The sequence below is a fragment of the Chiloscyllium plagiosum genome, chromosome 12 (genome assembly GCF_004010195.1).
Source record: "Chiloscyllium plagiosum isolate BGI_BamShark_2017 chromosome 12, ASM401019v2, whole genome shotgun sequence".
Classification (NCBI taxonomy): domain Eukaryota; kingdom Metazoa; phylum Chordata; class Chondrichthyes; order Orectolobiformes; family Hemiscylliidae; genus Chiloscyllium; species Chiloscyllium plagiosum.
Genome location: NC_057721.1, coordinates 6,188,629 through 6,216,271, shown reverse-complemented (window position 1 = coordinate 6,216,271; position 27,643 = coordinate 6,188,629). Strand labels below are relative to the sequence as shown.

Genomic DNA, 27,643 nt, shown 5'->3' with positions numbered 1-27,643 from the left:
GTAGTAGATGTTCGTGTTGATTCGGTCGCCTGAGATGGAAATAGAAAGGTCGAGGAAGGGGAGGGAGGAGTCTGAGACTGTCCAGGTGAATTTGAGGTCGGGGTGGAAGGTGTTGGTGAAGTGGATGAACTGTTCAACTTCCTCGTGGGAGCACGAGGCGGAATGGGACTAGATTAGGTTTGGATATCTGGTCAGCATGGACAAGTTGGGCCGAGCGGTCTGTTTACATGCTGTACATCTCTATGAATCTATAATACAAAATGGATGTTTCCTGCCCTCCAGTTCTGTTCTTGTAAAGAATAAATATCAGACACGGCAGTCATCTCTTGAAAACATTTGCCAAATCCTACTGACCTGTTTGACTTCTCTTTCAATTTGTGATTTGCTATATTGTTAAAACAATATTCCCTGGTATCGAGAAGGGAATTAAATAATGTAGCTGGATCAATTTTATTATTTCTTCTCATAATTATGCATGTGTCATATTGGATTACATTGATTTTATGTGGCAAGGAAGAAGCTGCTACAATCTCCTTTTAATCTTTCCACTGAGATCTCTGACACATGAAATCATCTCCAGGTGCTTCTGTGCCTTTTATGTAAGAAACTGAGTTAATCAGATCATCACAGTGAGTCAGACTGTGCAATGTCAGGGATCATAAAGCTTTCCTTTGCATCCCCGGGCTGAGAGGTATCACAAAGTTCAACCCAGAGTGGAATAGACTCCTCAACTGTGATGCTCCCCATGGTCCAATACTCCAGTTATACCCATTGCATGAATGTTATACCATATTATAATAAGGCCCAAGACACTGGAGCATTATAAGCCAAACTATGACACATTAAAGAAGTGATATCCTTAAAAATACACAACACTCCACGACAGATCGAACCAGCACCATGTCTAACCATGTGTTACAATTTGAAGTGTCTTTCATGTTCTTTGGATATATCAAAATGCTTTCCAGCCTTTGGAGTATTTTGAAAATGTAGTCACTGTTGCAACGTATGAACGTAGTTGTCAATGTATGTGTGGCAAGGTCCCACAGACCTGGAAGATGTTAATTAAATGGGCAGAATAAGTGGTGAGGCATGAAAAACCAAAAGTCACGTGAAGCTCGTGCAGACTCCATAGCCTTTGCAGTATCCAGTGCCTCCAGCCATTTCTTGATATCACGTGGAGTGAATTGAATTGGTTGAAGGCTGATATCTGTGATGTTGGACCACCGGAGAAGTCTAAGACAGACCATCCGCTCAGCACTTCTGGCTGAAGATTGTTAAGAATGCTTCAGCCTGTTGCACTCATGTCTTGGGCTCTTCCGTCACTGATGACTGTACTAGGAAGTCAGGCAGGAATTCACTAGATAGTCATCCTGAAAATGACCCCTTTATCCCAACTCTTTCTTCCATTAGTTAGTCAATTCTGTATCCATGCTCATACAGTACAAGTTATATATAAATTCACTGACTTCAGACAGGTTAGCATTATTAGTGGGGAAAAATGATGGTGCAAAATGTCACACCATCCAAGAGGAGAGCAGACACTGGCTCAATCTTCATTTGTTGTTTTTTTACACATATGCAAAATCTGAACTGACTTGTATTGTTTCTCATTATTTTCACTGCCTCCTTTCAAATACAAACTTGAGCATTCTGCCCACAAGTTATTTAAATTAAAAGCAGCAAGTGTTCCTACAATGACTGACCCACTGACCATTGATTATGAAACTATATCCAAATCCTCATCAAGATTTAACAGATGAAGGATTTTGGCAAAAAAAAGCAGAGAAGTGATATAACTATAAAGTGATATAACTAAAACTATATAACTAAAAAAATGTCCTGACACAAGAACAAGAAGTCAATTTGTCTCATTCTGCATTGCACAGCTACAATACTATATAATTCCTTTTGCTTCCATCTTAAAGTACAAACTCTGCAGAAACTCAAGTTTGTTTTTTGACAAATGACTGCATTTTGCTGAATGAGCTGCTTAGATTCCACTTCCTGCATCCCTCAAGATTGTTTCAAAGACTTCCCCCAGCAGAAATTAAACTCACCTATCTACTATTTCCAGATATGTCTCAATCTTTTATAGATAATTAGGTCATGTTAATCACTTTCTGATCTTCAAGAATCCCTCTGGTCAATGATAACACCTTCTAATAAAAATAGGGCATGTGATTTAATTGCAACCTCCTTCGTAGCATCTTTCAAAAGACTCGAAGTTTTGCTCAGTAAGATTCACATTGTTAAACTGTAACAACACGAAAATACTCAAAAGTTATATTTTGACAATCCTCAGCAATAGTTATTGATGTCATCAAGTTAAGTAGTCTGCAACATCACAAACTGCTGATTGTTCTAACATTTAAGTTCAGCTACAGTGACACTTGGCAATGTACCTTCACATCCAGGAATCAAGGAAGAATAGATGAGTGTGAGCAACAGGAGGTAATTGTTCAAAAGAGAAAATGTAACGCATTTTAAAATCAATGTTGGCACATCTACTTTCTATATTAAACTTCTAAACCAAGGTTATTAAAGTAGTCAAATTCACAGACACATGAGGACGATCAATTAAGTCTGAGAAGCGAGTCCATGAATCACAAAAAAACAGCTTTTACCATATACGAGGGCAACTGGAGATTGTATAAAGTGTTATACAGCTAAATACTGCACATGTGAAAAGAGAGACAGCTGGAACATTCCACCATCAAGAAAAATATTGAAAATACTCTAGCAATGTTTGAGACTCAGAACATACAATAATTGCATGTCAAAAACCTGTAGGCAAAAGAATGGTGATCCAATGAACAACGTTAAGCACTCCTGCAAACAGTACAGAGAGGAACCACAAAACTTTTTTCTCTGCATAGCATCCGGAAGTTAAGTGAAAAGAATCAGTTTCAATAGGAGATGATGAAAGAGCCATAGAGGACTACATACCAGATGTACAGGAGACATTAAACAGAGTCAAGAGTGTGGTGCTGGTAAAGCACAACGGGTCAGGCAGCATCTGAGGAGCAGGAGAATCGACGTTTCGGGCATAAGCCCTTCATCAGAAATGAGGCTTGTGGGCCGGGCGGCTGAGAGATAAATGGGACGGGGGTGGGGGGCAGCTCACAATGCAGTAGACAGATGAAGGTGGGGGAGAAGGTGATAGGTCAGAGAGGAGAGTAGAGTGGGTAGATGGGAAAGGTGATGGATAGATCAAGAGGGTGGTGCTGAGTTAGAGGCTTGGGATTGGGATGGGGGGGAATGAGGATTAATGAAATCTACATTAATCCCATGTGGTTGCAAATCAGATGGTTAGGGTTTAGCGATGGAGGCTGCCCAGGACCTGCATGACCTTGGTGGAGTGGGAGGTGGAGTTGAAGTGTTCAGCCACAGGGCGGTGAAGTTGGTTGATGCGGGTGTCCCAGAGATGTTCTCTGAAGTGATCCGCAAGTTGGCATCCTGTCTAGGATGTAGAGGAGACCACATTGATTGCAACGGATATAGTAGATGACATTGGTGGAGGTACAGGTAAATTTCTGTCAGATGTGGAAGAATCCTTTGGTGCCTTGGACAGAGGTGAGGGGGGGGTATGGGAGCAGGGTTTGCACTTCCTGCTCAAATCATTAGTGAGCTGTGTAATTATTACTACAACATTCAATGCGATGATTAAACTTAATAAACTGAGTTTATTTTCATAACATTTGCAAACTACAGACCCACAATGGCCTGGGAGGGAACATATCAGAAGGGATCATAAACAGACCTTAAATGAGACGTGGATAAACTTAGGGAGATTCAGCCATTAAGGCAAGGGGTAAATGAATTGTAAAAAAAATTGTCTGTGACCTTAAAGAATGGCGGCACAAATAGAGAAGGAAAAAACTTAGTCTTTGGTGAAGGGACTGACTGGTGTCTACACTCCAACCATTAACTTGAAAGATAATGAGCTGAAAGTGGTACAACATGAGGTAATGGTGAGGAGTTCAGCCTTATTGGCAACTCTCAAAACTTTCTCATCCTGGAACTGCACTCTGGGACATGTTGAAGGAAGTATATGTAAAGAAGCTGAAACTTTAGCTGACCATGAGCTGAAAATGGCACATTTCCTCGCTAAAATTCAGGTAGTGTCTGTGATTGTATCACTGGAGGGTTTTAAAGTGCATCTCATGTAATCGGATCAGATGTTTCCGCCAAAGCACATAATCAAAGCGAATTTCCCATGGAATGACCCACTGTGCCAATGTTGCGCACTGTGCCAAAAAACAATGTGACAAAAACACTTGGCACTGAACCTACTGGACAACTGCAGAGACAAATAAAGCAAAGCATCTTTCCACAGTACTGAAATTCCCTCATAGGCTTCTTTGAAAGAACTTTCAAACAAACCATAGCCCCCAAGTAAGTTTGCCTATTACCTTACCCGGGAAGGGTTTGTCACTGCGTGTACTGCTCTTCTGAGAAATTGTGTGCCCACTAAATGACATGGCTGGCATCTCAGTTATAAATTTGCATCTGTGAAACCGATGGCTGTTTCTAATTGTTTCTTGACATTCTAAATGGAAAATTAACTAGTCAGAGATCAGGAACAAGCAATCTCCACCCACACATCAGGTTTAACCATCTGGAAAATGTTCCCTGAAGTGCCTGCAAGCATTGTAGATTACATGTCTATGCAGGATCGGAAACATTTCAGTAATGCAAACAATCAGGTTAAATTGCATCAGGTTAACCATCTTCCCTTTAAGCAAGAGACGCTTTAGTACATTTAGGATTACAACTTGATGGAAGCAAGACGATATTTCCCAGATGACAGCTATCAGGATATAGCCCATCACATGGACAATAATGAAGTGCCTATAATTAGATTAACCCTGGCCTTAAACAAATCTCTCATCACTAATTAGAGAACCGATTGGTTTCGAAAGTAGGCAGAATCATTTTCTAAACATACTATTTTCAAAATTTGTATCCACTTGTAGAGTATGTCAATTCTGAAGTGATAAGCAAAAACGGTTTTCACCCACTTTTTATGATTTAGTCTGGCCTGAAAATAGACCATTATTTATACTATGCCTTTCACAGCCTCAAAACAACCCAACAAGCTTTCCTGTCATTGGAGTTTAATCAATGTTGTCATGCAGAAAACGCAGCCAATTCTGTGTACAGTAAGCTCCCACAAACAGCAATGGGTTAATGGTCAGATAATGTGTTTTAGGCTGTGGTTGATGGAAACACTTGGGAGAACACTGCTTTTCTTTAAAGTGCTGCCACAAGATCTTTTATGCCCACTGAAGGTCATTCAAAAGACAACACTACCAACAGTACAGCATATCCTCAGTGCCATGTTCAAACCTCTGAAATGGAACTTGAACCCACAACGTTTTGGCTCAGGGATGAACCTGATACCAAATGGGCCATTACTGACATTCCTAAAGCCTTGGGGCTTATCCCAATGGACACCTACTCGCAGAGCGCTTCAGAGAACATCTCCGGGACACTCGCACCAACCAACCCCACCCGCCCCATGGCCGAACACTTGACCTCCCCCTCCCATTCTGCCGAGGACATGCAGGTTCTGAGTCTCCTCCATCGCCACTCCCTAACCACCTGACACCTGGAGGAAGAACCCTTCATCTTCCACCTCGGGACCCTCAACCCCATGGCATCAATGTGGATTTCACCAGTTTCCTCATTTCCCCTCCACCCACCTTACGCCAGTTCCAACCGGCCAGCTCAGCACCGTCCTCATGAACTGTTCCATCGGTCCATCTTCCTTCCCACCTATCTGCACCACCATCCCCTCTGACCTTTACCCCCACCTCCATCCACCTGTTGCACTCTCAGCTACCTTCACCCCAGTCCCACCACCCTCCCATTTATCTCTCCACTCTAAGGCTCCCAGCCTCATTCCTGATGAATGGCTTTTGCCTGAAACGTCGATTTTCCTGCTCCTCGGATGCTGCCTGACCTGCTGTGCTTTTCCAGCATCACACTTTTGACTCTTAACCCAATGGAGTTTGGTTCTGCATTCATTTGGAAGGATTAAGAAAACAAATAATGCCTTAGCTTGGACAGAAAATGACAAAAGTGTACCTGAAAATGAGACTGAGTCAGAGTGCTCAAATTACCCCCACAGAACATAGAGAGAAGGGTTACTTTAACACACAGGTCACAAAAAAAAGCATGCATATGAAATTCATAACAGGTCTTTGTAATAGATTCAAACATATATATGGAAACATATATATTGGGAGAGAAACCTCCAATTGGTACTCCACCAATTGAGTATATTAAACATTTCAAATCTGCCAACATAGTTTGGGTACATGGATAATTAGATTAGATTGGATTAGATTACATACATTGTGGAAACAGGCCCTTCGGCCCAACCAGTCCACACCGACCCTCCAAAGAGTAACCCATTTCCCTCTGACTAATGTACCTAACACTATGGGCAATTTAGCAAGGCCAATTCACCTGACCTGCACATCTTTGGACTGTGGGAGGAAACCAGAGCACCCGGAGGAAACCCACGCCGACACGAGGAGAACGTGCAAACTCCACCCAGACAGTCACCCAAGACTGGGAACCCAGCACTGTGAGGCAGCAATGCTAACCACTGTGCCATCGTGCCGCCCATAATTGAAGATGTAAGAAATTAGAAATGACCAGACACTACGTTTATTGCATTTACCCCTTGCAGAAAATGTGCCAAAGCACATTACGCCCTTGAACAGTATAAAAGAAAGCTAGTTAATTTCAACATACTGCTTATTACCTTGGTAGCTTCTCGCTAAAAGAGGCCAAATATTTAAATGCTACCTGCACCTAAAAGAAAACTCTAAAAACTAACTTGCCCACTTAACATTGTATCCCTGTCAGTGACAGTACTGACAGTCAGGCTCGGTTAACAGTGCTAGTTGTTAACACTAAGGCTCCTCACTCAGAGCTATTGGACAAGGTGCCAGTATTGAAAAAATACATCACAAATACCAAAACAGCATTTCAAGTTTGAAAACACAATGGCCACACAGCAAACAGACATTTCTTTTGCAAACATTCACAATATCCACACTGATCAAAAGTTCACAAGCAGCAGACTCATTCCAAAGGCAAGCCTGACAAATCTAACACTCCACTGCATGCTGCCAACTCATCCACTGAGCCACCAGTATTGTCCGTGATTCTAAACCTCTATTATTACTCCACCTTTGGAGCATCATGTTAAAAAGGAAGCCAACAAAGTCTAGGGAAAACTTGGAAATCCAGATCTGAAACCGTTCACAGTGAAACACTGAACAGCAGGTAGCTGAACGTTACTCCTAAAACACAATGCAAGTGTGTGCATTTTTATGTATTTATAGGATTGGTTCTTGTAACTAGATGGTTTTGGTCATCTCATACAGTCACACTTTTGAGTTTCAGGTCAATGATATAGCCCTACCCCCCTCCTCCTGCTCACCACCAACCCCCCCCACTGCTGGCAATCTTGTCCAACTCCAGACTTGCAAGAATCTAACACTGGGCAAAGTCACTTTTTTTTAGCTTGCTTTCCTGTGCAGTAGTTCAAAGCTTTATATTCCCCAGTCTGAGTAAAATGGGACTTGTGACACTCATCCTTATCATGAGCGCATCATGGTTTCACAAACAGATCATGAAGAACAACTTCTGCTTTCCTGTGCAGTAGTTCAAAGCTTTATATTCTGAGGAAAATGGGACTTGTGACACTCATCCTTATCATGAGCGCATCATGGTTTCACAAACAGATCATGAAGAACAACTTCTTCATGCACACTCATAGAACCATTCATTTGTTTATACACAGAGGGACAAAGCAAACTCATCTGATTGCATTCTGTATATTGACTTTAACAAGGCAAGCAAGTTGGACTGTAGACCTTAAAGCTGAATACGGTAAAATAACTGCATTGCCATTCCGATTGAAGAAAGCTGCTCTTAAAGCACATGGAGACATTTATGAGACATGAGGGCATCCAGCTGTACCTATCTATCATTTCATTTAAACCAAACTCTGTGCCATTAGATCAACTGACCAATATAAATTATGAATGATCTCACACTGGACTTGCGTGCAGCAGAAGCATTTGCTACTCAGTCAAAAAGATACAGGTTCAAGCTTCACTCCATACTCCTTTGCACATAACCAGTACAGTTCTGAAGGAGTGCTACAGAGGTTCTGTATTTCTTTGTATCAAGCTTTGGACTCGATCTTCCAGTCTCAAGATGATTGGAGATCAGACTTGTCCTGAAAGATGTGCAACAGGACCTCTCAGAAGTGCAATCGCACTGACTACATGGTAAGGGCCCAGGAAGCAGAACCTTCCATTCATCAATTATTTGGTACTTGGAGCCCCCTTAAGAAGTTACCAACCCTGAGTTAGTGTCAGAGATTTAGGAGGGTTCCAATTTACTTGGTTTAATAGTCAGTCAGGGAAATGTTAAGTTAAATTAAAATCTGCCCTAACTTCAAGCAAGCTGTAAAATTAAAACACCCACTCTCACTGACCACCTTCCCTGTGCAGGCACGTGCAGGTCTTTTATTCTGCCTGCTGCTACCCTCATTATCAAATTGCGGTCTCAGTTTTAACAATTTCACAGAGATTTTTGATGCCGCTGTTTGCCATTTATGAGGAAATGACTCTCTGTCGAGAGCCCTAGAGTGAGATGACATAATTTCTTGTTTCTGTTTTCGACAACAGGAATATCACCTTCACCGACCCACTAGCCTACCCTACTCCCCTCCACCTAGCACCCATTTCTCTCGCCAACCAGACAACAATCCCTCCACCTACCTGGCCCTTGCCCTTCTCACTCAGCTGGCATTCTACCCCCTCACTTATCTTGTACATTGACCTTCTCTCATAAGCTGTCAAAGTAACTAAGAGACCAAATATGGAATACAGCAGCCATTGTCAAACAAGTTTGGTGTGGTTTCTGTCTCAACGGTTTACTAGACTGCTTCTTATGCAGGATCTTACCTTGGATCATGTCGCAATTCTGGTCTCCTTCCTATCGGAAAGGCGTTGTGAAACTTGAAAGGGTTCAGAAAAGATTTACTGGATGGATATATGAATAGGAAGGGTTTGGAGGGATATGGGGCAGGTGCTGGCAGGTGGGACTAGATTGGGTTGGGATATCTGGTCAGCATGGATGGGTTGGACCGAAGGGTCTGTTTCCGTGCTGTACATCTCTATGACTCTATGTCAGAAAACTCCTGGAAATGTAAGTCAGCAACCTTTCATCTGATCCGGGTTGAAAATAGGGATTCTAACCCAGCTTTGAATGTACAGGCTATTAAAAATAAGGCCACATCTGTCCTCCCACATGAGCAAAAAGATTCGATGGCGCTATCTTAACGGGTGAACTCTGTTGTCCTACCCAATATTTATCTCTTGCACAATATTACTGAAGCAGATTATTTGGCCATTATCAAATTCCTGTTAATTGGTCTTAACTGCATAAATTGACTGCTGCATTCTTATATTATAACAGGGATTAGATTTCAAAAACTCTTCATCGGCTCTGAAGATATCATGAGGTTATGAAAGGTGCTATACAAACACAATCACTCGCTTTACTTTCATAAATATGTTGCCGGCATTTCTCACACAGCAAAACACAGGAAAAGCTCTGCTCTGAGCGGCAGTTTAAAGCAAACTATATTCATTCACAGGACAAGTGTAAGTTCCACCCCTCAGAAAGTCTTTCTTTCCGGTTTGCCAATTCTTCCCAGAGGGTTTTCAAAGTTCACCACCTTAATCAAGAAATCATTCACGTTTTGCTGAGAGCAAGACAATCATGCCATTGCAAATACAATTAATTTGAAGCCTTCCCCCACACCCACTTGCTCCTCCCGAACACCTTGGAGCCACAGTTGTAAATACAAGCTTAAAAGTTCCAAGGAAGTGTGCTCCATTTCCTGTTGTCGAAAACAGAAACAAGAAATTATGTCATCTCACTCTAGGGCTCTCGACAGAGAGTCATTTCCTCATAAATGGCAAACAGCGGCATCAAAAATCTCTGTGAAATTGTTAAAACTGAGACCGCAATTTGATAATGAGGGTAGCAGCAGGCAGAATAAAAGACCTGCACGTGCCTTTACAAGTGTAGATGTCACATAAACTATTGAGAGAAACAATCAGGCGGAGTTCTGAACAGGTGAATTTAGAGGTGGTCCATATTATTAACAAATATTTGCACAGAATTCACAGTACTGAAACAGGACTATCAGCCAAATATGCAGCAAATTCTTCATTTCTTTTCTCCCTCTGAAATCACAATGAGGTTTCTTTCCAAATTCTCATTCCCCATTCGGTCCGTTTCAGAGTCCCCTCAGTCTCTGGCAGTCAAGTCCACTAAAATCTGAAATTATTTCTTTAAGTTACTGGGGTGGCATCTCATAAGAAGCTGGGGCAGCACAGGTTATGTACACGATTTATTTTAAAGAAACACTTGATAAAAGCTTCCCCTCAGACAATTGTTAGAATATTTCCTTTGACACAAAACACAAAGTATGAAGTCAAGACGCGTGTGTAGGACACAAAGGATCCGACGCCTAATGGGAATATACATCACTCATGATCACATCAAACAGATGAATGGTGCCTTCAGTGGAACTCTCCTGCCCACATTATCACTGGATGAAGGGATTATAGAGATGTCAAACTGGAGACAATGAACGAAGTCAACACCAACACTCAGTTGCAGTTTGAATGTTTCACTACACATACAGAGAATGAAACTAATGCCCCAGATATTTAACAACAATGTACTGTCACTGACTGAAACTATTGATCAACAAAAAACTGAACCTTCAAACATTTTTGTTGAAGCTGATACCAAAATAAACATTGGGTGTGGTGAATTCACTTTGGCAAATTGGGTACTTTTGCATTTATATGATTACCCCAGCAACTGCAATGACTGCCTTGCCCTAAAGCCATCAGAAGAGATGACCAGGTTATTAGACTGCAGCATTCAGATAATGGTCAGCCTTTGCCAAAGCAAGTGTCCAATGGCAATCTAGAAAACACTTCAATGCTACTCAAAGACCAACACTTATAGAGTGCAATGGCCATGACGAGAATGACACAAAACAATCCAGAGGATTTGAAAATAACCGCATTCTGAGTTCAAGAATAAGACCATAAGACTCAGGAACAATGAACCCACCAAAGTCTGCTCTACCGTTCATTGAGATCATGGCTGATCTGATAGTCTTCAAAAGCGCAGCAGGTCAGGCAGCATCCAGGGAACAAGAGAATCGACGTTTCGGGCATGAGCCCTTCTTCAGGAATGAGGAAAGTATGTCCTGCAGGCTAAGATATCTTAGCCTGCTGGACACACTTTCCTCATTCATGAGGAAGGGCTCATGCCCGAAACGTCGATTCTCTTGTTCCCTGGATGCTGCCTGACCTGCTGCGCTTTTCCAGCAACACATTTTCAGCTCTGATCTCCAGCACCTGCAGTCCTCACTTTCTCCTCCATGCCTGGTATCAGCCAAATGAACCTGCCCTGGACTGCCTCCAATGCCAGTATATCTTTTCTTTGATAAGGAGCCCATAGTATTTCAGCTGTGATCTGACAAGTGCCTTGTAAAGTTTGAGCAAAATCTCCTATTTTCATACTCCATTCCCTTTCTGATTACACACTGAACTTGGATGCTAACATTTTGAGATTCATGGAAGGGGACTCCCATATCCTTCTGTTGTGTAGCTTTTTGCACTTTTTCAACTTACATAATATCAGCTCATCTATTCTTCTTGCTAAAGTGCATAACCTCACATTATATTTCATCTGCCAAGTTTTTGCCCATTCACTTAATTTGTCAACATTCCTGTGCAGATTCTGTGTGTCATCCTCCCCACTTGCCTTCCCATCTATTTATGGGTCATCCACATACTTGACAATAGTATATTAACTTTCCTCACTCAAATTGTTAACATATGTTGTAAATAACTGCAGCCTCAGTACTGATTCCTGAAGCCCACCGCTAGTTACAGGTTGCCATCCTGAAAATGTACCCTTGAATTTCAATTCTTGGTCTTCAATTAGTTAACCTATCCTCTATCCATGCCTAAATCATAGACTCTTGTCTTTATAAGTAGCCTAATGTGTGGCACCTTATCAATTGCCTTCAAAAAAATCCAAATATGTTAAATTTACTGCTTTCCCTTTCTATATCTTGCTTGTTACCTCCTTAAAGATAGTAAATTTATTAGGGATGATGTATGAGTTGTGAAGTCACATTGACTCTGCTTGATCATATTGTATTGTACTTGTTATTATATCTTTTTATAATTGATTCTAATGTTTTCCCAACCGGAGACATTAAGAAAACTGGTATATAGTTACCTATTTATCGTCCTCCCCTTTTTAAATAAGCAAGTTACTGTAGCAGTTTCCCAATCCCCTAGGACTCTTCCAGAATCTAAGGATTTCTGGAAGATTACTACCAGTGTGTCAACTATTTCCGTAGCTACTTCCTTTAATATCCTAGGATACATCCCATCAGGTCTCAAGAACCTATTGATCTTTAGCCCTATTATGTTCCTGAGCATCTCGTGATAACTACTGTATTTACTTCCACTCCACCTTTTATCCCTTGAATATTTAGTAATGTTGGGATGCTACCAATGTCTTCTACTGTGAAGACTGATGCAAAGTATTTATATATTTCTTTTGCCATTTCTTAGCTCTCCATTATTATTTATTATTTCCCCAGCGTCATTCCCCAGGAGTCTATGTTCACTTTGGCTCCTGCCTTCCTATTTATATATTTAAAGCAGCTCTTGCTGTCTTTATCAGTATTATTTTCAAGTTTAGCCCTGAAGTTTATTTACCCCTTCAGATATTTTTGGTTATCATTTTTATTTTGAAACTTGCCCAATCCTCTGGTTTACTATTAATCTTTGCCACATTGTTTTGTCTTTCAACTGCTTGCCATCCTCAACTTCCTTGGTTAACCTTGGTTGGCTTATCTCCTTTCTAAATTCCTTCCTCATCACTGTAATATGTCTTTGATGTGAGCCATGAACTATTTTCTTAAAAGTCTGCTATTGTTCCTCATCTGTCTTTGCTGCTCAACACCTTTCCCAGTCCATTCCAGCCACTCTATCTTTATTCCTTTGGAATTTCCCTTATTTAAGCTTAGCACAGAAGTTTCTGATGCCAATTTCTTCCCTCTTAGACTGAATGCTAAACTCTATAATGTTACAGCCACGGTTTCCTAAAGATCTTTTATTCTGATATTGTTTATGAAACCTGCCTCATTACAAATCAGCAGATCCAAAATAGACTGATCCCTGACTGGACCCACAACATTATTTTCCCTGGAGTGTCACAGGCTGAGGGGTGACCTTATACAAGGGCATGAGGGGCATGGATAGAGTGAATAGTCAAGGGCTTCTCCCCAGGGTAGGGAAGTCCAAAACTAGACAGCATAGGTTTAAGGTGAGAGGAGAAAGATTTAAAATGTACCTTAGGGGCAACCTTTGCACTCGGACGATAGTGCATATATGGATTGAGCTGCCAAAGCTGGTGGTGGAGGCTGGTACAATTACAACATTTAAAAGACATCTGAACGGAGGGATATGGGCCAAATGCTGGCAAATGGGACTAGATTAATTTAGACTATCTGGTCGGTATGGACAAGTTGGATTGAAGGGTCTGTTTCCATACTGTACATCTCTACGACTCTATGATATTCCTCGAGAAAACGGGTTGATTCTGGTCTGTAGTGTAATCTCTGAGTTCTTCCTCATGACTTCCTCTGGCAATCTCACTATCCAAATCTACATGAAAATCAAAGTCATCCATGATTAATATACTGCCTTTGTTGCACGCCCTCATTATCACCTTATTTATTCTCTGACCCACTGTATAGCTAGCCTATACAGCCAAATGATGGTCACTTTCACTCCCAGCCTGGAGACAAAGGCATTCGAATGATATATCCCATATCCCACATCCCTCATTAGTTTACTATATGTTGGAAGATCAAATACTTCTGACTCCAAAATAAAACTTCCCAGTTCCCTCATAGCATTGTTATTTGTTGTTGCAATAACTTGGCAAGATCCAACCTGTTTTGATAAAAAGTTTCCCAATATCCTATGTTTATAGTTATGGAACACCAACAAAGGCACCATTGTACTCGTCCCACACATTCTGCTCTTCACTTCTCAAGTGTGCAGAGACTTCAGACAAAAAATAGTTACACCACTTCAGGCTTTGCTGTGAAGGATCATATTGAATGCCTTTAATTATTAACAAACATCCCCTAATAAGTATAAAAATTATTTTCATGTGGTCATGGTGATCGCAATGTTGTTTAGTTACTGCTTTGATCTCTCTTACATCATGGGAAAGCACAAAGTTAGTCCGAGCATTGTTGGAGGAGTGCCAGCTTGGAGAATAAGTGACTCTCCAAAAAAAAAGCTCCGAAGACAGGATGTGCTAACTTCATGCTACCTACATGATGCCCAACTCAGCTTATTACATTTTATAATCATTTCATGTACAAACATCATGAGAGTATTTGTAAATTGTGTGCATTTGAAAATAGATGTGCATTTAATGCTGTATACTTCAATCTACAACATTGGAGTTCAAAACCCAATCCCAATAACGGGACAAAGTTTCCTTACACAAAAAAAGATGACCCGAACTATTTGAATTAAGCAATGGAGAAGTACTGAAATGTCAAAATTTAACAAATTTTTAACAGTGTCTTTCGCAAACACAGGATTCCCCAAACAACCAATGAACGACTTTGAAAGTGCCAACATGGTGATTGCTAAAGAATGTTTGTACTATCATAATTTGATTTGAGCAGTATACCAAGGTACAGGGAGGTTATAATCTCAATGACAAGTAGTGCCTTGGCAAAGCAATTTTATAATCTACATTTCATGCTCTCAATGTAGTGGAGGCTACACAGAGAGGAGTACGTCAAGCGTATATTTAATGGCTCACAGAGTACAATTTGGTTCTGTTGGTTTCTTTTGGGGTGTGGCAGTAGGTGACAAAGAGACAGATGTCCAGGTGCTCACATGTCCAGAAACTCAAGCAACCGTTGTAATTACAATCACTTGATACAACTGGGACATATCTCATGCAATGACATAAAATTTCAGTTTCTCAGTGGACAGATAATTTTATTTCATTATTCACATGAGTGATACTCATATTCCAGGATCCACTGGAATACTTCCACACTCAATAATCCATCTGGAACACTCCCATATGCCTGGTTCAACCCAGAACAGATCCACATTCCAGGATCTATTCTGGAATACTCTTTACTCTAAAGCCACCCAGCAGACTCCTGCAATAGTTTCCATCACCCTTTCACAACAGACCTTAAAACTTCAAAGTTTGTGAGAAGATTTGTAGCTCGAGTGCTCGTTGCTGTGGTTCTGTTCGCCGAGCTGGAAGTTTTTGTTGCAAACGTTTCGTCCCCTGTCTAGGTGACATCCTCAGTGCTTGGGAGCTTCCTGTGAAGCGCTTCTGTGGTGTTTCCTCCGGCATTTATAGTGGCCTGTCCCTGCCGCTTCCGGTTGTCAGTTTCAGCTGTCTGCTGTAGTGGCCAGTATATTGGGTCCAGGTCGATGTGTTTGTTGATGGAGTTTGTGGATGAGTGCCATGCTTCTAGGAATTCCCTGGCTGTTCTTTGTTTCGCTTGCCCTATAATGGTAGTGTTGTCCCAGTCATATCCATTTTTGGCGAATACCTTGTATAGGTGTTCCTCTTCCTCTTTTTGCAGTTCCGGAACACCTATACAAGGTATTCGCCAAAAACAGATATCCTCGCAATTTCATCAACAGATACCTAAGGGAAAGACAACGGAACGAGGACATGCCGCAACCCAAAGGACTAGCCACACTACCATACATCAAGAACATCTCTGAAATGACAGCCAGACTACTGCGACCACTAGGACTCATAACAGCACACAAACCAACAGCCAATCTCTGACAACAACTCACCAGAACGAAGGACCCGATACCCAGCATGAGCAAAACTAATGTAGTGTACAAAATCCCATGCAAGAACTGCACAAAACACTATATAGGACAACTACCATTATAGGGCAAGCGAAACAAAGAACAGCCAAGGAATTCCTAGAAGCATGGTACTCATCCACAAACTCCATCAACAAACACATCGACCTGGACCCAATATACCGGACACTACAGCGGACAGCTGAAACTGACAACCGGAAGCGGCAGGGACAGGCCACTATAAATGCCGGAGGAAACACCACAGAAGCGCTTCACAGGAGGCTCCCAAGCACTGAGGATGTCACCTAGACAGGGGAGGAAATGTTTGCAGCTCGGTGAACAGAACCACAGCAGACCTTAAAACTTCCAATGACTGCTACCTCACTCTTTACCTCTCTGCAAAACTGCTGACCCTCTTCAAAAAACATTCTCTCTCACTGTTTCAACACATCTCTGAAATCTGTAATATTTCTCCCATCATCTCCCTTTGATTGACAGACTTGAATACATATATAAATGATTGTAATAAACTACACTTTCAATGAGTCCATTATCACAAAGCAGCACCATCAACAGACATCACACCAGATAACATTGCACACTCTCATTCCCTGACTGCGTGAACGTGAAAAAGCAGCAAGATAATAGATTAAAAGTCTTGAATACAACAAGCGCCATCATATACTTTCTTTATCACTGCTACTCACCTTGTACTATTAATCAGAACAAATGTTTATTTATACCTCAAATTAAATTCTCATGATCGCAAATTTCTTTTCCATACCCTGGCTGGCTCACTGATGGTAGATGCCTGCCACTTGCCTCTCTCGCAAAACAATTTGTATTTATATAGCACCTTTGACTTAATAAAGCATCCTGAGGCACTTTACAGCAACTTTTACGAAACAAACAATTGACATCCAAGCCTCAGCAGGAGCTATTCAGATTGATAAGCAACACAATGGAAGAGCTGAGAGAGATTGCGCTTGGTGCTTACTGGTGTATATGTGGAAACTGATGTTACGCTCTCAGCAGAGTGTAGATGAAAAATAGGACTTGGGGCAGATGCAGGTTCAGATGTTTGGGGTCATCAGAGGTACAAGGGGAGTACAGGAGCAAGAAGGAAGGATTTTTTTTTAAGATGACTCACTCTGCACTTACTAACCAGGCCATCAGGGGGAGCTCCACCTTCACTATATACAGCACACATCTGTTATGGTCAGAGAGGTCTATTCAGTGCAAGAGCTCACATTGCAAACTGACTGCTAAAATTTCAAAGATATGGCTAGAAAGTGAAATAAAAAGCCTTTAACTAATAAATCAGACTCAGAACAATGGGAGAAGAAATTTTAAAAAATCACAATCAAGAAGGACAATGGGCACCCCACCCCCCAAAAGACGACTGGAAAAGCAATAATGATAGGGATTCAGTAGGTAGGGAGGTCAGTAGTGGGGCAAAGGGGAGAGAGGAGCAAGTGTTCCTAGAGTGTGTGAAGCAATTTTATACAACTCCATGTTTTCAGTCCAGTAGGAACTACCAAAACTGGTTCTTGGGATTGAAGTAAGTCAAGTAGATGAACGTTCAGTGGGGGCAACATTTAAGGGCGAGTGATCATTGTATCATTAAAGGTTAGTTTGGCTGTGGGAAAAAGACAAAATGTAAATTACAGTAAAAATCATTAATGGGGAAAGTCAACTTCAGTGGTTTAAGAATGGATTTGACTCAAATTGTGACAAAAAATTGACAACAAAAACTATGTATCTACTATGAGATGCCTTTGAACAGATAGCTTTGGCACAATTAACATATATTCTCACAAAGGGAGAAGATAGGCAAGACAAATCCAGAGCTCGCCGCACAGTAAAATAAAAAAAATTAAGATGAAGTCAATGAAATGAGCTTATGATAAGGGTACATGAACTTCCAGAAGGCAACAGTGCTCATAAAACAAATGGGACAGTAGCAATGTACGTGAGTGGCAGGAAGCAGAAGACAGTGATTTTTTTTCAACACAAGGGAAGTTTAGAGTGATAATCCCCAGGAGTTTCTGCTAGGACCCCTGTTTTTCCAACTATATATTAATGACCTATACCTTGGTGTACCGGGCAAAACTCAAGATCTGCAGGCAATGCAAGACTTAGAAGCACTGTCAACTGTGAGGAAATAGTATAGAACTTCAAAAGGTCATACTAGGGCAGACAAGTGGCTGATTAAATTTAAAGCAGTGAAAGTGATCCATTTTAGTAGAAAAAGTGGATAGACAACACTATTGGGAAAAAAAATAACAATTCAAATCAGAAAGCAGCAGCAGAGGGACCTGTGTACATAAATCATTGAAGGTTTCAGCCAAGTATCGAGTCCTGTCCTGGGCTTCATACTTTTGGAAGTATGTTCGAAGGTATTAGAGAGTGTGCAGAAAAGTTTCATCAGGATGGTGCCAGGGACGAAGAACTTCAGTTATGTAGGTAGACCGGAGAAACTAGAACTGTTTTCCTTAAAAAGAGCAAGAGAAGATTTAATCATGTTCAAAATCATGAGGAGTCTGGACAAGGGTAGATGGGAAAAAAAATTATTCCATTCATAAGGAGACTAATAATCAGAAGGCACAGATGGAAGGTGATTGGCATTTGAAGCAATGACATTATGGGGTAAAGGATATTTACACAGAGGAAAAAGAATTTTTACACAATTAGTGGTTACAATCTGGAATGTACTACCTGAGTGTGTAAAGGAGACAGGTTCAATTATAGAATAATTCCAAAAGGGAATGGAATTTTAATTATAAAAAAGGTGGCCGCAAGTTGAGTTGTTCCTTCATACAATGGACTGAATGACCTCTGTGTGCTGTAACCATTCAATGATTCCCTGAATTAACTGATTAGTTATTAGCTCCAGGTTAGTATTTCAATTGTGTATTGAAACCAGGCCTCTTTGTGGTGCAGTAATAGTGTCCCTACCCCTGGACTGAGATCTGGGTTCAAGTCCCAACTGCTTGAACCCAGAGGTGTGTAAAGACATCTCTGAACAAGTTGATTAGGAAAATAGGCTTATTTTTTTAAAATACCATATTACAGACACCACCTCAAGCTGATATACAACATTCCACGTTAAATTTCAGGCTCAGCCTAAACTTGCTTTTGTCTGTCAAGTTTAACAGGTGCTGTGGTTACTCTTGGGTCTTGGTGCATTCCTGGTGCACAGAAAGGCAATATAGAATTTACTAATTACCAGTCATGTCTCTTTCTGAACTGCAAGTTACAACACGACACATCCTTTTTATGTTGAGGCCAGTTCAGCCCAAGCTCAGAAGTTGCATGGTACAGTTGAGGGAATAAGGAGTGCCAATGGTCTGATTCCTCATTGAAGCCAGCAATCAAGCACAAGTGCCATGACACAAGAACTAAAAATCTGGATTGTTAGGTTACATTTCCTAGTGCTTCTGAGCTTTCCTAAAACAAGCACAGGGCACTTGTATAATGTGAAGATGTAAACACAATAATCTAAGATCCATCGCGTCATAAACAGACAAACATCAGCAGTAAAGTAGGAGTTGTTAAATGGCTCCATTCATTCCCTCACTTCCAGTATTGCTGCTCAGTGTGAGAATTATTCATAGGAAGTACTTCTGAAGAAATAGTGTCATCAGGTTTATGAAAGGGACATCAAGTTCAACAAACATATTGGAGTCTTCAGAGGATGTAACCAGTACAAAACGTAAGGGAGAACCTGTGGATGTGACATCTGTAGATTTTGCAGAAGGCTTTTGATACCTTCCACGTGAGGGGGAGAAATATATTAGAACAGGATTGTGGGGAATGTACCTGCAGAGACCAAGAACTGCTGAGCAGACAGGAAATACAATAGGAATGGAAGGGTCATTTTTAGGTTGATAAGCTGTGAGTAATGGATAACACAAAGGCCGTAATCAGAAATTGCTGGAAACACTCAGCAGGTCTGGCAGCATCTGTGGAGAGAAAGCAAAGTTAATGTTTGGTGGGGGGAGGTGGTGGAATTATAGATGGAGATGGAGCCCAGGGAAAGAAAAACAGTTAAGCAGACAAAGGAATTGGTAAAAGTCAGTCTGGGAGAATGAGTAACAGCTAATGGGGATAACAAAATATTTCTTGGAGGATTTAGTGTTGAACTTCAAAGGAACTTGTGTGACCTTGTTCGTGACTCACTGAAAGTTATTATGCAGGTACAATAAAAAAATTAAGAAGGAACGTGATAATGTAGGTTTTTACTAAAAGAGGATTTGAGTATTGGAGTAAAGATGTCAACTATATGGAATGCTGGTGAGACTACATTTGGAGTATTGTGTGCAATTCTGATCTCCTTACCTAGGAAGAGGTATAGCTGCAGACATGGTTCTCTCTAATGTTCTTCCTGGCTGCACAGGACTCGGAGGTCCATGACTAGCAGCAACACCTGGAACCGAAGTCAGTGCCACGATCGGCATGCTGACATTGCCTTGCACAGAACCTTTGAGCAGCTTCAGTAGAGATAATTACAAGTAATCCCCAACTTAAGAATGTTCAACTTATGAATTCTTGTATTTACGAAAGAGATCCGACATAACTCATTTTGGGAATCTGCGATGTGAACATAGTAATGTACTCAGGAACAGAACCTGTTCGTAGCCTGGAGATTGCCTATGTATGAAATACAGGTATGCTGCAGTGCTTGAAAACCTTTTTACTAAAGGCATTGTCATATGACAAAAAGCTCTGCGCAGGCCCCCTTTTTTTGTAAAAAAAGAAAACCTTATTATCTAAAGTTACAGCAAGTCACTTGGGACAGTATGCTGCCAGTGTACCACAGTTGTGCATTACAAGTACGAGAACTATGCAAGCCAGGTGTCTGAACAATGAAAATTTGTGTCCTAACTATAATTGATCTCATTGTGCAAACAAATTTGAAATTGCAGAAATTGTTTATCCACTAAGAGATCACTTAGAGTCTGGTTGAGAGAGGATCTGGTTTCTTGGTCTTGTCAAAACAGGAATTGCAGGATATTCTAAAGTGCCAATACTTTCTGATTTTGTATTGAACCTGCCGTTTTGTTGGCTAAGATCTGCTCTAACACACTGACTTCAGCGATATAAATTTTTGTGATTTTGACAATTTGATCAATTCACTTACTGTAATAAAGGACTGTAGACTTTTCCCATACATCTGTTTTACCTTTGTCTGTAAAACTGTCCCTGAGCTCCAGTTGCCTGCCACTTCAACACACCACCATGCTCCCTGGCGAACATTTGTCTCTGGCTTGCTGCAGTGCTTTTTAAAGTCACCTGGATCTCTGATGAGGTAAACTTGGAATTTTGAAAATAGTGTACTGGAAGGCACGGTAGCTCAGTGGATAGCACTGGTGGCTCACAGCGCCAGGGACTCTGGTTTGATTCCCACCTCGGACAACTTGTCTGTATAGAGTTTGCACATTCTCACCATGTCTGCGTGGGTTTCCTCCCACAGTCCAAAGATGTGCAGGTCAGGTGAATTGGCCATGCTAAATTGCCCATAGCGTTAGGTGCATTAATCAGGGGTAAATAAAGGGTAGGGGAATGGGTCTGGGTGGGTTACTCTTAGGAGGATCGGTGTGGACTTGTTGGGCCAAATGGCCTGTTTCCATACTGTAGAGAATATAATCTAATCTAAAAATGCCAATAGTCTATCTGAGAATTATTAAGGACAGTGTGGGAACATCTGAGCACACTGCAGAGCAACTGTTTCAGTCAACTGAACGAGGAAGATATTCAACTAAATTGAAATGTAACAAGTAAATTAAAACTAATGCTTTAGATAGAGAAAAAATGAAAAGTAATTCTTTAGGGTTACAAGTCAATGCTCAACTTTTAGAACACATGGTAGAACCCGAATTATCTATTAAGAATAACATTTTTTGAAGCAAGTTTTGCAAAAAAAATCCTGATTGCAATGAGAAACAAACTAATGTTTCCTTCCCGCAGGCCAGACGACTAAACTTTAGAAGCAAAGATAAGATCAAAACTAATGTACTGTTTCCAAAAACTAAAAGATGCAGAAATAAGAAAAAACTAAAACGTTCTCAGTTTCCAAGATTACAAGATGGCTGAAACAACTATAAATGGTAAAGTTGTTAGTAGTGGAAAATAATTACTGTTCGCATTTTGCCATTTGCCTAAAGCAGGTTAACCTCTAAATGCCGATCGATCCCAAATACTCCCAAGCTACGTACAAATCTCTTGACAAGCACCACTCTACACCACTGTATAATGCTGTCCATCTGCTAAATTCCTGTGCAGACGATGCAGAACGCCCCTAATTGAATGTTTTGCGTAGGCCTCCTTTCCCAGTATCTTGAATATTGTCAAACTTATTCATTCCAACACTGGTTGCCATGCTTTTAACTGCCTGGGACCTCCCTGAAATTCTCTCTAAACTTCTCTCCCACATGACCAATTTGCCTCCTCTAAGATGCTTCTTCAAACTTATTTCTTTGACCAAAGCTTTGACCATCTACCCAAATATCTCCCGTTGTGGCAAAGACTCCTGTGAAAGGTGCGAGATAAGTGCAAATTTTTGTTATTGACCTGCTGCTGATCAATAGCCACTGTGAGAAATTATAGCAAGTATTCTTTATCACTACCTTCAAACCTCTCAATCGTTTTCCTGATGACCCAAATCAATACAAAATGACAGCTGCCAGTCATCGATGTGCTGTGCTGTAACATTGCAATTACTAATTGTTGGACAATAAACTGTGCCAGCCAACCCAGATTACATACAACACTATTCCCCTTTTCCCGCACATTGATGAGTGCTTTGCAGTCATGTCCTTCTCTCAGCAGAATTGAAAAACTCCACCTTTTTCAGAGAGTCATACAATCATAGAGATGTACAGCACAGAAACAGACCCTTCAATCCAACTTGTCCATGCCGACCAGATATCCCAACCCAATCGAGTCTCACCTGCCAGCACCCGGCCCTTAACCCTCCAAACCCTTCCCATCCAAATGCCTTTTAAATGTTGCAATTGTACCAGCCTCCAACACTTCCTCGGGCAGCTCATTCCATACACGTACCACCCTCTGCGTGAAAAAGATGCCCCTTAGGTCCCTTTTATATCTTTCCACTCTCACCCTAAACCTATGCCCTCTAGTTCTGGACTCCCACACACCAGGGAAAAGACTTTGTCCATTTATCCTATCCATGCCCATCATGATTTTATAAACCTCTATAAGGTCATCCCTCAGCCACTGATGCTCCAGGGAAAACAGCCCCACATGTTCACCCTCTCCCAATAGCTCAAATCCTCCAAACCTGACAACATCCTTGTAAATCTTTTCTGAATCTTTTCAAGTTTCACAACATCTTTATAGGAAGGAGACCAGAATTGCACGCAATATTCCAATAGTGGCCTAACCAATGACCTGTACAGCCTCAACATGACCTCCCAACTCCTGTACTCAATACTCTGACCAATAAAGCATACCAAATATCTTCTTCACTATCCTATCTGCCTGAGAGTCCACTTTCAAGGAGCTATGAACCTGCACTCCAACATCTCATTGTTTAGCAACACTCCCAAGGACCTTACCATTAAGTCTTGCTAAGATTTGCTTTCCCAAAATGCAGCACCTCGCATTTATCTAAATTAAACTCCATTTGCCAGTCATCAGCCCATTAGTCCATCTGATCAAGATCTCATTGTAGTCTGTGGTAACCTTCTTTGCTGTTCACTACACCTCTAATTTTGGGGTCATCTGCAAACTTACTAACTATGCCTGTTATGTTCACATCCAAATCATTTGTACAAATAATGAAAAGTAGTGGACCCAGCACAGATCCTTGTGACACTCCACAGGTCACAGGCCTCCACCACCACCCTCTGAATTCTACCTTCAAGGCAATTCTGTATCCAAATGGCTAGTTCTCCGTGTATTCTATGAGATCTAACCTTGCTAACCAGTCTCCCATGGGGAACTCTGTCGAATGCTTTTCCTTCCAATTCCTACCCTTTTCTCAGTTTTACAAAGTCCATCTCTGACTCCCTGCTTCCCTGACTATCCTGTATCCATTTCTGCCAACAGGCTATCAACTTGTGTTCACTATAAGCCCTCCAACTCCCCCAGTTACCTCCACTACACTCCCTATAAAGAATTTTCTTTTCCATTATTCCAGTTCCTCTATCAAATCCATTCTGATGATATGACCTTCCGTAATAGTATTTTTGGGATCTTGCTCCTCAAGCAGAGATTCCCCAATGTAGCTGACAAAGCCCTGCTCTCCATCATATTTCCCATATGTCCCAGAACCATGACTCAGTTCCCCTTGTCCGTACGTTCCACACCACTGTCCTGTCATCTTCAGCCTGATGTGACCACACAACACGTTTTCCAATCCCCTCTCACCATTTCATAGGGACTGTCCCTTCCTTGATACTATAGCCCACTCTTCTGTATCCCATTCCTACAGCACCTTGTTATGCAAACAGAGGAATAACAACATGTGCCCTTTTATCTCCTCTGCCCTCACTGTCCAAGGTCCCAAAAAACGCTGCCGGATGAAGAGATTTCAATCTGGTCTTCTGCAATCACAGTTAACTATGTGGTCTCCTCTACACTGGAGTCACTAAACGCAGATTGGTGATCACCTTGCGGAACACCTCCACTCAGTTCACAAGCATGATCCTGTCATTTTAATTCTCCAGCTTGCCCTCATGCTGACATTGCTGCCCTCATTTACCACACTGTTTCACTAAGGCTCAATAAGAACTACAAAAATACCCATCTTTTTCAAGTGGGCACGTTACAGCCATCTGCAGTCAACACTGAGTTAACAACATTAAATCATAATCCCTGCCATCGCCTCCCATTTTGTTTCTTAGCTTGTTTTGTTTTTTTCTTTCAGACAGAAGCACACATGCTTCAGGCACATCTTGTGTTTCTATTTATTTTCTTTCCCATTAGCCCTGGAGGACTAACTTTTCTGTCTTTCAATCTCTTCCATATTCCAACCATAATGCAGGCTTTTCTTTTGTCCTCATCCGACTCAACGCCTCTCAAAACCTTTCACATCTCTAACTCCTTACAGTTCTGATGAGAGGTCACAGACCTGAAATATTAACTGTCTCTCTCTCTCTCTCTCAACACTGCTGCCAGCATTTGGCGTTTTTATTTCAGACCTACATCTACGGTACTCTGCTTTTCAAACACATTGTACAATCACCAAGTTCTTAATGGTAAAACATCACTTGTCTCCGTTCCAAAAATTGTTTTGCTTTAGTATTTGGAAAGCATTTGCAATGCAACAAATAAGGAGGAGAAAGTGAGTCTGCAGATGCTGGAGATCAAAGTTGAAACTTTATTGCTGGAACAGCACAGCAGGTCAGTTATTTCTCAATTCAGATCTAAATCTGCTTGCCACTGCAGCAAAGTATATATGAATTATCAGTCTCTTCTGTCCCCTTCATACATTGCGTCCTTTAAGGATTTGCTTCCACTGCATTGCGAAGTAGTTTGGAAGGTCAGGGAATTGGCGTTACATGTTCATGCTTCATAGAATTACATAGAAGTTACAAGCTGAAACGATTACTCAACCCAACTAGCTTATGTTGGTGTTTATGTTTCACAAGAGCCATAAAAACAAAAACTAGGAGCAGGAGTGAGCCATTTGGTCTTACGAGCGTGCTCCACCATTTGACATGATCATGATTGATCATCCAACTCAGAACCCTATTCCCACTTTCTCCCCATCCCCTTTTTATTCCTTTAGCACTAATATATGTAACTCCTTTTTTAAGACATTCAATGTTTTGGCCTCTTTGGCAGTGAATTCCATAGGCTCAACAACATCTGGATGAAGAAATTTTTTTCCTCAACTCAGTCTTAACCAGCCTACCTTATAACCTTGCATCAAATACACCTTTACACTGAGTAAAAATGTTTCTCTCGAGTTTTCTATTAGATTTAACAATATGATTAAAGGTTTCGATTGCCTCCTAGTTTTGGACCTTCCCATCAGTGAAAACATCTTCTCTCCAGCTACTGTATTGACACCTTTCACAGTGTTCAAGACCTGTATCAGGTCACCCCTCGGTGCATTCTGCCCTTTCTCAGATCTGCGATCATACTTACTCACCTTTATAGAAACTACTCCAGTGACTTGTATCCTTTTAATAATATGGACATGTGAACTGTGGACAATGTGCTAAATGTGGTCTAATGTGTAACATTATCAATGTTGGCGCTCTGTTAAAATGAGGATAATGTCTGCTGGCCTTCATGATTTCTGCATTCTCAGGTTACTCAGCTGGTCAATCCTGGAGCCACGGGGTATTTGGGGAGAAACGCCAGGAGTTGTCCACAGGAAGGAGGTTTCTCGAGCAAGGGTTCTGCTGTTCTGAACAGGATTCCATTCAGCCACATGGTCTTCAGCCCCTTCACTCTGAAGCACTAGTCCAAAGCAGAGGGAACATTTCAACTTGTGAGGGATCAGATTTATCGAGCAACAGCATTAAGGATGGATGAGAAAGTGGTCAATATTTACAGATGATTTGGAGGTACCGGTGTTGGACTGGGGTGTACGAAGTTAAAAATCATACAATTTTTAACCAGGTTATAGTCCAACAGGTTTATTTGGAAGCACTAGCTTTTGCAGTACTCTCCTTCATCAGGTGGTTTATATTTACAGATTTCTCCCACTGAGCTCACCCAGAATGAGACTCTATCAATGACACAATCTTCACTAAGCCCAGGCAATGCACATGGAAGAGATTTGCCATGAGAAAACAAGATAAACTACCGCCACATTTCGATCCACAATGGTGGACCTGAGCTGTGAGGGAACTGAATTCTGGAGCTAACTTACAATCTAGATGCTTAGTATTCTTAATCCTCATTACGGAAAAAACTAGGTGACTGGATTTTAACCCATGTATCATTTGTTTTCTGTGGGATCAGAAGGCCATAACTAGAATTGATCACGGTCATGAAACATGAACACAAAGGATATTCTCACTACAATAGACACCAACCATAATAACCATCCCACAGGGGGTTGCTAACATCTCACAGGGAGAAGGGAAGAGACAGTTTGTCTTCAGGTAATGGGAGCCCAGCAGGCTGCCAGGGTTAATTGTTACTTCATTGTTGTTTCTACTGCTCTGTTACCAGCAGCAGGACCAGCTGGGAGCAGGCTGACAGCTGGCCCAAGGTAATGTCTGACAAACATTGACAGCAAGAACACACCGATTAAGTGACGAGCAGACTTCACATCAGAATTTCACAATTCAAGTCCCATCACAAACACTTAGAGTCATAGAGATGTACAGCATGGAAACAGACCTTTCGGTCCAACCCGTCCATGCCGACCAGATATCCCAACCCAATCTAGTCCCACCTGCCAGCACTTGGCCCATATTCCTCCAAACCCTTCCTATTCATATATCCATACAAATGCCTCTTAAATGTTGCAATTGTTCCAGCCTCCTTCACATCCTGTGGCAGCTCATTCCAAACACATACCATCCTCTGTGTGAAAAAGTTGCCCCTTAGGTCTCTTTATATCTTTCTCCTCTCACCCTAAACCAATGCCCTCTAGTTCTGGACTCCCCGACCCCAGGGAAAAGACTTTG

General features: G+C 41.4%; 1 protein-coding gene across 7 annotated transcripts in view; it reads right to left on the bottom strand.

The window, feature by feature from the left end:
- The window catches only part of lrch1 (leucine-rich repeats and calponin homology (CH) domain containing 1), a 177,044-nt gene that overhangs the window by 111,913 nt on the left and 37,488 nt on the right, over positions 1 to 27,643 (bottom strand). The window lies entirely within an intron of this gene.